The 10,151-nt window shown below is 31.3% G+C and overlaps 1 protein-coding gene across 1 annotated transcript in view; it reads left to right on the top strand.

The window, feature by feature from the left end:
• The first annotated feature begins 6,686 nt into the window (after positions 1-6,686).
• LOC107447831 (chitin synthase chs-2) overlaps positions 6,687-10,151 on the top strand; it is a 55,874-nt gene continuing 52,409 nt past the window's right edge. Inside the window, exon 1 of the mRNA XM_087168243.1 lies at positions 6,687-6,904. The gene's annotated coding sequence lies outside the window, so the exon portion shown is untranslated. The remainder of the gene's footprint in view (positions 6,905-10,151) is intronic.

Below are 10,151 nucleotides of genomic sequence, written 5' to 3'. Positions count from 1 at the left end.
ATAATAAATAATTATTAAATTTTTTTTTTAATATGTGGTTTTATTTTTGGATAAACAAATTCTATGATGCAAAAGCTTTTCCTCTGACTTTAAAAGCTGTTAAGACAAGGCGAAATACGCAAAAATAAATAAAATAAAATAAAATTTAGGGGTCTAAACCTTCAATGGCTCTCCCGACCAAATTTTTGGGGACATTTTTCAGACCCCCCCCTTTTTTAGAAACAAAAAACCGAATCCGTGGTAAAAGAAAAAGGTATGTTTATTGCGAAAAAGTATGTTTTGGTAACGTAAAGCATCGTCTGCAGTGATTAATTAGCATAAGAGGCTGTCAAAACATTGAGATTGAGTTTTAGTACGTAAAAATTCGATCTTTTGATCAAAAGTTATTGGAGCGTTCAGGGATATATTGCGCACTGTACATTTTGGATATTAATATATTTTACACTCAAATTTTGGATAATAATTTGTGAATAATTTGTAATAATCTAAAGTTTAATCTTTTATTAATTCATTTATTTAGTAAAGTTTTTTTAAATTTAATATTAAACAGATTTTTTCCCCCATCAAGCTCTTAGCAGGTTATTGCTCACCAATGTCAGTTAAAGCAATTTTTATGCTATTGCTTTGTGATTCTCTCTCTTTTATTCAATAACCAATTTTATTACCAATTTTATTGCCACTTTTATTCGAATCAATAACTGTTTGCGCACAATTATATAATTTGTTTGTTTAAAGAAATATCCATATTAAAAAATTATTTTTATTAAATATTATTTTCTAAAAAAAATCGTAAGATTTTGAATTCGAACCGCATGCATGGTTTCATTTTATTTATCAGTAAATTAATTTTAAATAACAAATTGAAAACAGTTTAACGAAATCACTCGAATATTTCTTGATAAATAAATGTTTAAAAATGAACCATTTTTGAAATTTTTACAACTCAAAAACTATTCGACCAAAAATTTTTTATTTTGTCAATTTTAACACTAGAAAGATTGAAACTTAGTATGTAGTACCTATATTGCCCAAAATGACTGAATTGTGGAAGAATAACTAATGTGTAACAAAATTTGTTTAATTAATTTTTAATATTTTTTATGTTGTTTACAGTTATATAACAAGTTATTAGTAAATATTAACAATTAAAAAATTTCCTTCACTTGGAAAGAAAATTTTAATTTATGTATTTTAATATGAACATTTTTTGAAAATGAAAACGCAGTTAAAAAGCAGCCAAAATGACTTTCTTTCGGCAACCTAGTGTTAATAGCATAGTTCAAAATGGGAACAAAATCTATTGATCCCTTTGATACCCAAATATGATGCTCAATATTAAAAATTTATTTTAACAGCAGAGAGAAATGTATAACTTAAAATACATGAAAAGTACCGAAAACGAAAGTGAAACAATGGTTTGAAAACGTGCTTTGCAATTTAAATAAGTACTTCCTTGTTGGAAAAAGGTTGCACAAAAGAAGATAAAATAATTCATACACAATTGGTTTCAGATAAGAAACTTACGAAGTTTCACTTTTTAAGTGGAACATTTTTAAGCTTAGAGATTTTAATAATTTGATTTATATATTCCGAATTATACTACGATTGTCAATAACATGAATAATAAGAAAAAAACGGTTGCAAATAATACAAACTAGATTTAATAACATCAAGAACTAATTGTATATGGCCAAAGAATAAATAAATGCAACTAAAATTAAGAAATAAAAACTATCTCGCGTACATCACCCTTAGATATATATACATCACCCTTAGACTTATATATATATATATATATATATATATATATATATATATATATATATATATATATATATATATATATATATATTATCGACAGACATGGTAGGCTATACGAGATAAAAATGAGATTTGCTTGGCAGAAAAAAATGCATTTTACTGAGCATTTGGGTACAAAAGGAAAAAAAACTCAATTTGTGCATTTGAGAAAAACAAATAAAAAAAGGTGTTTCTTTAAAAGAAAATAAATCGCAGCGTTAAACAGCTTTGAGGCATCGAGTCTAGGAGGTTATTAATGAGGGGCTGGGGTATTCTGTCTTACTCCTCCAGAAGAGCTCTTTCACGTTCTTGGAGAGTTTGTGGGGATGGTAGGCATCCAGCAATTTGTCTACCTAGAATGTCCCAAACATGCTCGATTGGGTTTATGTGCGAAGAACACGCTGGCAAATCCATTCGTACGATTCCTTCCTTCAGAAGGAAATCATTCACCAAGTGAGCACGACGTGGCCTGCAATTGTCGTCCATTAACATGAAATCATCTCCAATTGCTGCAGCGTAAGGAACTACAATAGATCTCAGGATCTCGTCCCTATATCGACGACCTACCAGAGCTCCTTTTCGATTCGGTGCTCCCATCAATGGATATGCCAGCATAGACCATCACTCCCCCACTGCCAAATTTTACACTTTCGTGCACGAACTTAGGATTGTTTCTAGTGCCACGTTCCATTCAGATAAAAATACGTCTATTATCAGGATGAACAGAAAAGCGGGACTTGTCTGAGAAAAGAATATTGCGCAATTTATTTCTCCTCCGCTCTGTTGCCAACTCTGTGGGGGAGCGACGGTGCCTTGCTGTTAATGTGAAGCACTCCATGAGGCGAGCATGAAGCATACAGACCTACAGTGTGAAGGCGAATTCGGGCAGTTTATGTCGAAACTGTTTTGCCAGTAGCCGAGCGAAGGTGTTGTTGAAAAAGAATGGCATTCATACTTCGGTGTCTGCGAGCCGTTAGCGTTAAACAACAGTCTTCATTGGGCGTTGTTGCACGTCCACGCTCTTGCCCCGATCTTCGTTCTGCATTCCAGATCCTGGAAATTACACTTTGTGAAACTCCAATTTTTTCTGCTACTTCAGCTAGTGTTTGGCCCCCCTATAACCGGCCAACATTTCTCCACGTTTCTGATTCTCCAAGCTTCCTTGAGACATCGCACTCCTAAAAAAAAAAGTGCTTACTGAATGCTGATCTTTTTTTTTTTCGCTTTGTAGTACATTAAGTTGAAAGTTAAATCAAATTTGCTGCCGCTAAAGCGCCGTCTTCGACGCCAAAATTTGCAAACTGCGAAGTTTGAAAATAAGAAAAATTTCCATTTGTGACTCTCGTCTTCCATTTTTTGCAACAAATTTTTTTTGCTTATACTGTTATTTTATACAAAACTTACAATCTATATATATATTTCTCTTACACGGCGACGAAGAAAAGCCTCATCACAACTCCCCGAATGGCATCGCTAGAAAATCGACCAATGATTGCCGCTAAAAATCTAGCTGTGGTGGCTCAACGTATAGCGCTTTTAAAAATGGAAATTGAAATAACCTTAAGCTAGGCAGAAGTGAGTAGTCTTTGTCGTAAGATCTCTATTTTAGTATTTTGTCGAAGGCGCTTTTTTTTCACGAATTTATATATTACGAATTTATTTGACGATTTTTGATTTATATCACGAATTTATTTGTTTTATTATTGTTGTTAGTTATTCATTGCAAAATGATCCTCAGTCGTGCTGTTACGCTTTAAGATTTTATACTATAGCACAGGGCTCGAAAAACCGCCCGTCCGCCCGTCCTCGGCGGTCAAAAATTCCCCGCGGACAACAAATTTCTCGAATCCAGCGTCCGCGCGGACGGTCATTTTCCCGTTAATGTTCGTGATACATTTTCAATTTTTGTTATCTTACAAGAGTCTAGCGCCTCACTTCTAAAATGACCCTCTAATCTCGAAATACAGCAACATGGTGGAATTGATGTTTTCTCTGTCTGGGAGTACTGCAGCGATTGAAAGGGGCTTTTCAGCAATGAACTTACAAAAAAAACACATTACTTACTGATCTTAAACAAGAAGCGTTAAACGCATTTATGAACATCTACCTAAATGGAAAACCTCTTTCAGATTTCTGTGCAGAAAACTCTGTAAATCATTGGCTTGATTGTGGAACTGGCAAACGTCATATTTGATTCATTTAAAAAACGCAGTACCATCGGATAAATTGACATGATAATTGACAGATAACTTAACCTTTGTTATTATTTGTAATTATTTCATCAAAGAAATAAATTGTTTCATAATAGAAATACTAGGTTTTACTATTAGTAACCTAGTATTTCTTTTATTACTGTATAATGTAATCCTAGTATTTGTAATCCTAGTAACCACTAATTCATTGTGCAATTTATATAAATGTTTGTAATAAATAAGAGAAATTTTTATTTATTTAGAAGCAACGGGTTAGTTTCAAAGGAGGACGGGTACATTGTTGGACAAGCCGTCCTCGGAGACGGGTAAAATTTCTGAGTTTTTTCGAGCCCTGCTATAGCACATTTCTAATAGGTTTAACGAATTACACGTCATTTAATTGAATTCAAATTTATTTTAATGACTTAGTATTTACTAAAAAGATGTAATTTCTTTTTTAAAAAAAGTTGTTGTATGGATTTGAATAATTGTTTTGAATTCTTAGAATTTTGTGTATTTGCAATGTACCTAAGTTAGTAGCGAGCGAAGCGAGCTTGGTTAGCGAAGCAAACCATATAAGATTGCGTAAAATACAGCGTCTATAGGTCTTTTAATTGTTACAAAAAGTATAGTTCGTTCACCAGGAGTTGGTACTTGGCTCCACCTTCTCGGACGCAGAGTTCATTTCAGCGCGGGAGTAAGAAAAGAAATTGAAATTGAGACAACACTTAGGCGCGCCAAACGCAGACAGTGAATTCTTTTTCAGTCACTTACTTCGCTTTATCATCTGCTATTATACCTTTCGTTACTCTAGCTCATTAAATATATTTCACATTTAAAAACGGCAGTTTCCCTAGTAAACTGTCTCAAAAAGAACAAACTATTCACTCAAACCAAAGAAATATCATAAAAATGGCGTCAAATATCATCAAATTTATGAAAAAATAATGCAGATAAAGTTTGCGAAATAAGTATTTTTGCCATACGATCGCCAAATAGCAGCCTTGTTCAAGATTGCTCACAACCTTCTCCCCAAAATAGCGAAATAGTATCGTCGCATGCCACGTGATGAAGGCGGAGCCAAGAGCCACCTCCTGGTGATATTTAATTCAGAGATATTTAGTTATAAACATTTTGACGATTTAGAGATACTTTTGATCATGAAGACATAATTACAAATCAAGTTTTAAGCGAAATCCATTTTAATTCTATGATGTCTATAAAATATGAAAACATGGATTTTTTTTTTAAATTTGCCTTAATTTCCTTAAAAAGCATTACTGAAAAAAATTAATAAACGTTTTTACTTTGCTTGTCTTGAACTCTTTTTATAACGATGGTTGAATGTGTCAAACATGTTTGAAATAATTTGTTAAAAATTCAAAAATAATTGTTTGAGCTTTGAAAAGCGAAAAAAAAAATAAATAAATAACCTCAAACTTCCAAGCGTTAAAATATATTGGTGAACCTAAAATTTTTTTCACTATAAAATTAGCGAAAAATCTTTTACTGAATTTGTTTTGTAACATATAGAAATTCGTACGCAAATAATTAGAAAATTATTAATTTTAAAGCGTCCTCGATGTTTAGTTAACATTTCTTCTGCAAGTAGTTACTGACTGTAGAAATTCATAACTGCCCCTTAGAAGTCTTTTAAGAAAGGGGGTTTAACTCATGCTGGAACCCCATGGTCTATATCAGCGACTCCCAATTTTTTAGATTATGGAACCCTAAATGAATGATCTACTTTTGGCGGAACCTCCAGACTTAATAAATAAATTAAATTTCACTAATGCATGTGAATATATTAATCAAAGAAATTCTTATAATTATTTTGAAAATATTTAATAAATGTATGAAGTAGGAAATTTTTTTATCATATCGTTTTATCAATACTAGCCTTAAATTTGGGTTTTATGTCAGAAATTTGAATTTACATATATGTAGCGGCATTTAATCTAGTTCGTAATTTGATTTTAATTTGTGCTTAAACTGATAATATAAGTGAATTAAATGAACTAAATAACTAAGAATGAACTAAATAAATGAATTGAACTATAATTTTCGTTGAAACAAAGATGAAAAATGGCGTAAATTATTTGCCGAGAATAGTTATCAGCGAAGCAACTTCTTCATTTTTTTTTTAATTGATGGAAAATAATGATGTAATTTTTCATAAATGCAGACACTATTCCTTATTCATTCAATATATTGTTATTATAAAATACATTTCTTAATTTTATTTTTCCTCCACAAGTGTTTTAATTAAATAATTTCATAAAAATAACGGGTAATGGATAATGGATAGTTAATTAATTGTAAATTTAATGACAGGTTTCAAAACTCGTCACTGATGAAAAATATCCTAACTCTCGGAACCCCTGTGAACCCACGGAACCCTAGGGTTCCACGGAACACCAGATAGAAACCACTGCCTTAGTGCATACCGGTTGAATCTCAACACGGAAGATAATGACATAATATTAAAATGAGAGCCAATGATATAATTAGATCATAATTTGTAATTTGAATACAATAGATAATAACAGAATTTTTTCCATCGATTAGTTATCAAAAAGCTGAGAGATATCAAGTTCTTTTGTAATTGCTATTTACATAAATCATTATCAGAAATTTTGGCGAAAGAAAATATTGATAGGAGCCACCTGAAACTTGGATTGATTTTTAATAGCTGATAACTCAACAGTAGTTTCCCAATTGAGTTTTAAAAATAAAACATGAACTGCTTTCACTACAGTTTATAGATTGCGCGAAGTTGGAGGTTGAGTTCTCAGTTTTTTCCTGTTTTAAAATGTGATTGTTTTATTTTTTAAAATTTTTATTGTGTCTATCTACAAAGTATTTCTGGCTGATTTAACATGTTTACGAAATATTCTACACGAGTAAAATAAGTAAGTAAAATTTTTTATTCATGAAAGTTCTTTGACAAGAGGCTTCATTGTAAAAGTGACATAAAAAATAGAAAAGGATAAAAAGACGGTTGAAGATGATGAGTCGACGCTTCCCAATTTTTTCAGGTTAAGGATGCCTGAATGATCGAATTTCTAATAGCTGATCCCCAGATTTTATAAATAAAGTTCATTAGCAGCAGGGAATATACCAGACCGAAAAAAAACGGGTGATTTGTTTTGATAAATGAAATATATTTATTGTTTTATCAATAATTCTCTAAAAATTAGGTTTTGTGATAGACAATTAAATTCACAATTTTGGATTAGCATCTCAATTTGTCCTTAAGAAAATTATGAGCTGAAACTGAATAAAATAAGATGAATTATGGTGGTCCAGAAAAAACTATTATTAAGAGAATAGTTATGAAAGAAATATAATTGTGTGTACTTGAATTCGGTTATTCTATTTTGAATTTTTTGATGAAAAATACGGATAGAATTTTTTTTTAAATGCTTATCCTTTTTAAAAATTTATCCAATTTATTTTTTTAAAAAAACCCTTTTAAACTTTGTTATTTCCTTTCTCATTGGAATTTAATTTGAATAATTTCATATAATTAAACGAAACAACTAAGTTGCGGATTATTGATTGGATCTAAATGTAATTACAGGTTTCAAAAATCGTCTCACTACTTAAAAAAAAAAAAAAAAAAAAAACTCTCGGAACCTTAGGGTTCCACCTTTAGGATTCGTTGGTTTCGATGATAGGTTCTCATTTTAGCTAACACATCAATCCTGACAAGTCATAAGTGATGCGCTTACAAATATTAGCGATAATCTTTTCGATACTAATATTTTGTTTCGACGGTTGAAATGCGCGTGCGTCATTCGTTACATTAAAACTGTATTTTTTTAAGTTAATAGTACGCTGAATATTAATTTTTAAATGCAAAGTCCTTAAAAGTAAAAATCGAAATTGCTTTTTAAAGGTTATTTTATATATGTACAGGGTGTTCTGTAAACACGACTCTTAATATATAATTTTAGAATATTAGTAAAAAATATTAAAAAAATTAGGACCCGAGGCAACCTGTCCCTATTCACCTGTATAGGTCGATTTTAACGATCGAGTACCAAATTTGCAAAGCAATTTAATTACCCTACTGGGAGTTAACATCTTATCTAAGAGGACCATCAAATTGCTGTTCTACAAGTGGTCAACTTAATCCTTAATTATGGATCCAAATGCCAAATGAGCTTTAAACTACTTAGATAATATATATATATATATAATCAAACTCAGAATGTCGATAGATCTAATTAAAAAACTTTTATCATAACTTTAAATTCATATTTATTATCTATGTATTTTTTTATCCCCAGATACTACAAGAAATTAGTTTAATTACTAGAATGAACTACAGTTTTATACATAATTTATGGAACTGCATATTTTGTTAATGATATATGCCAGGCATGAATAATTTCTTTAAATATCACTACACAAGAACATAAATGCGACTGAAAAGCATTACATCCTTTTCAATTATAAAGTAAAAACGCATAACTTGTTAAACAGTGTTAACTCATAGATTTTATCGCATCTTTTAATCATGCATAGTTTTTGAAGTGCATAATCTATCATAAACAGTTCATTGACGCATGATACAAAAGCTTTGCGATATGGATGAATTTGTTTTAGAATTTTAATGATAAAGTATTATTCGTTAACATGTAATAACACTTTGGATAACGACTATTGCAATTTTGCATAACAGTTATTTAAGAACAAAGAATAAGAATAGAATTTAGAACATCCAAACATAAGAATAGAATTTAGAATATCCTAACCAATCCCAAGTCAAAATTTTTGATGGTTTTCCATTGATGGACCAGCATAATCTTGATGGTAGCCATCAATAATTGTATCATGAACCATTATAGTTTTGATGGTAACCAACATAAGTAACCATCACCCAAATGTAAGAATTCGGACTGATTAATGATGATCCAGCATAAGAATAGCAACTTGCTTTGATGGTTTGTTCATATTGAACTATCAGAAATTTTCATCATAATTTCTTGGATTTAAAAGAAGTCTATAATTAGCATCATAGTTTCTACAATCCAATGTAGGAATTCGGTCTGATTTATGATAGGCCAACATAAAAAAGAAACAAATTGTTTTGATGGTATATTCCTACTTAACCAACAATTATTATTAAACCATCATAGAAATGCATTGTTGTACTATTATGGACCATCACAAATTTCTATCATAGTATCTTATAAATCAAATGTTCGAACAATCATGAACAACCATCATCCCAATATAGGAATTTGGACTGATTTATGATATTCCAACATAAAAAAGAAACAAATTGTTTTGATGGTATATTCCAGAGAAACAACAAGAATTTCCATTAAACCATCATGGAAATGAATAGTTAGAGCCATCATGAACCACCACAGATCATCAAGGATTGTAGGTCCATGAGAACGAAACTTCTCATGATGGTTAACAATCATAGTATTAAAGTAGCATTTTCCATCATGGAATGATGGAAGTTTGTTGGTATATCAAAAATCATGAAAGCATAATGGAAAATGCTGCATGATGGTGAACATCAAATAACGTTGGACCATCATGAATTGCACTGAAACCAACATAAACCATCAAATTATTTTAATGGGGCCATCAAGAATTTTGACTTGGGAATGAAAACGCCTATGTTTCTTTTGGGTTTTTTCTTACTTTTTTTAATTTTCCGACTTCTTGAATTTGTATTATAATTTATGCAATAAATACATTTTAATCTGTAAGACAAGGTTCCCAAGAGATTGTCGAAGTCATGTATCCCTGCCTATTACCAGTGACCGAATGGATGATCACTTTTATTAGACTGCGAAGGGACCAAGGTGCACGGTATTGGTCACCTGTAAATTATTCTACCGTAAAATGCTCAACTTCGCGCTCAGGTCGTCTGGCTTCCAAAGCAGGGTAATCCAATACTTTCTTGAAAAGAGAAGGACTCAGCACGGGTATTCATAAATAAGAAATTTGATTCTTTAGTAGCCCAAACGTAGTGACACCTTTCTTATTTTTCATCCACTGCGCAGTTTATGTTCGTTATGTCGGACTACTAATAGGAGATCCCGATTAAAGGAGATCCGTGTTGAGGCCTTTTTTTGTTCTAGGAAGTGTTGGGTAAGCCATCCAGTGTGCAGAGGATCAAAAGTATGATGG

This window comes from Parasteatoda tepidariorum, chromosome 7 (assembly GCF_982258835.1).
Source record: "Parasteatoda tepidariorum strain Cologne lab strain chromosome 7, Ptep-v5.0, whole genome shotgun sequence".
Lineage (NCBI taxonomy): Eukaryota > Metazoa > Arthropoda > Arachnida > Araneae > Theridiidae > Parasteatoda > Parasteatoda tepidariorum.
Note: the sequence above shows the minus strand (reverse complement) of the source record. Positions and strands in the feature narration are given on the sequence as shown.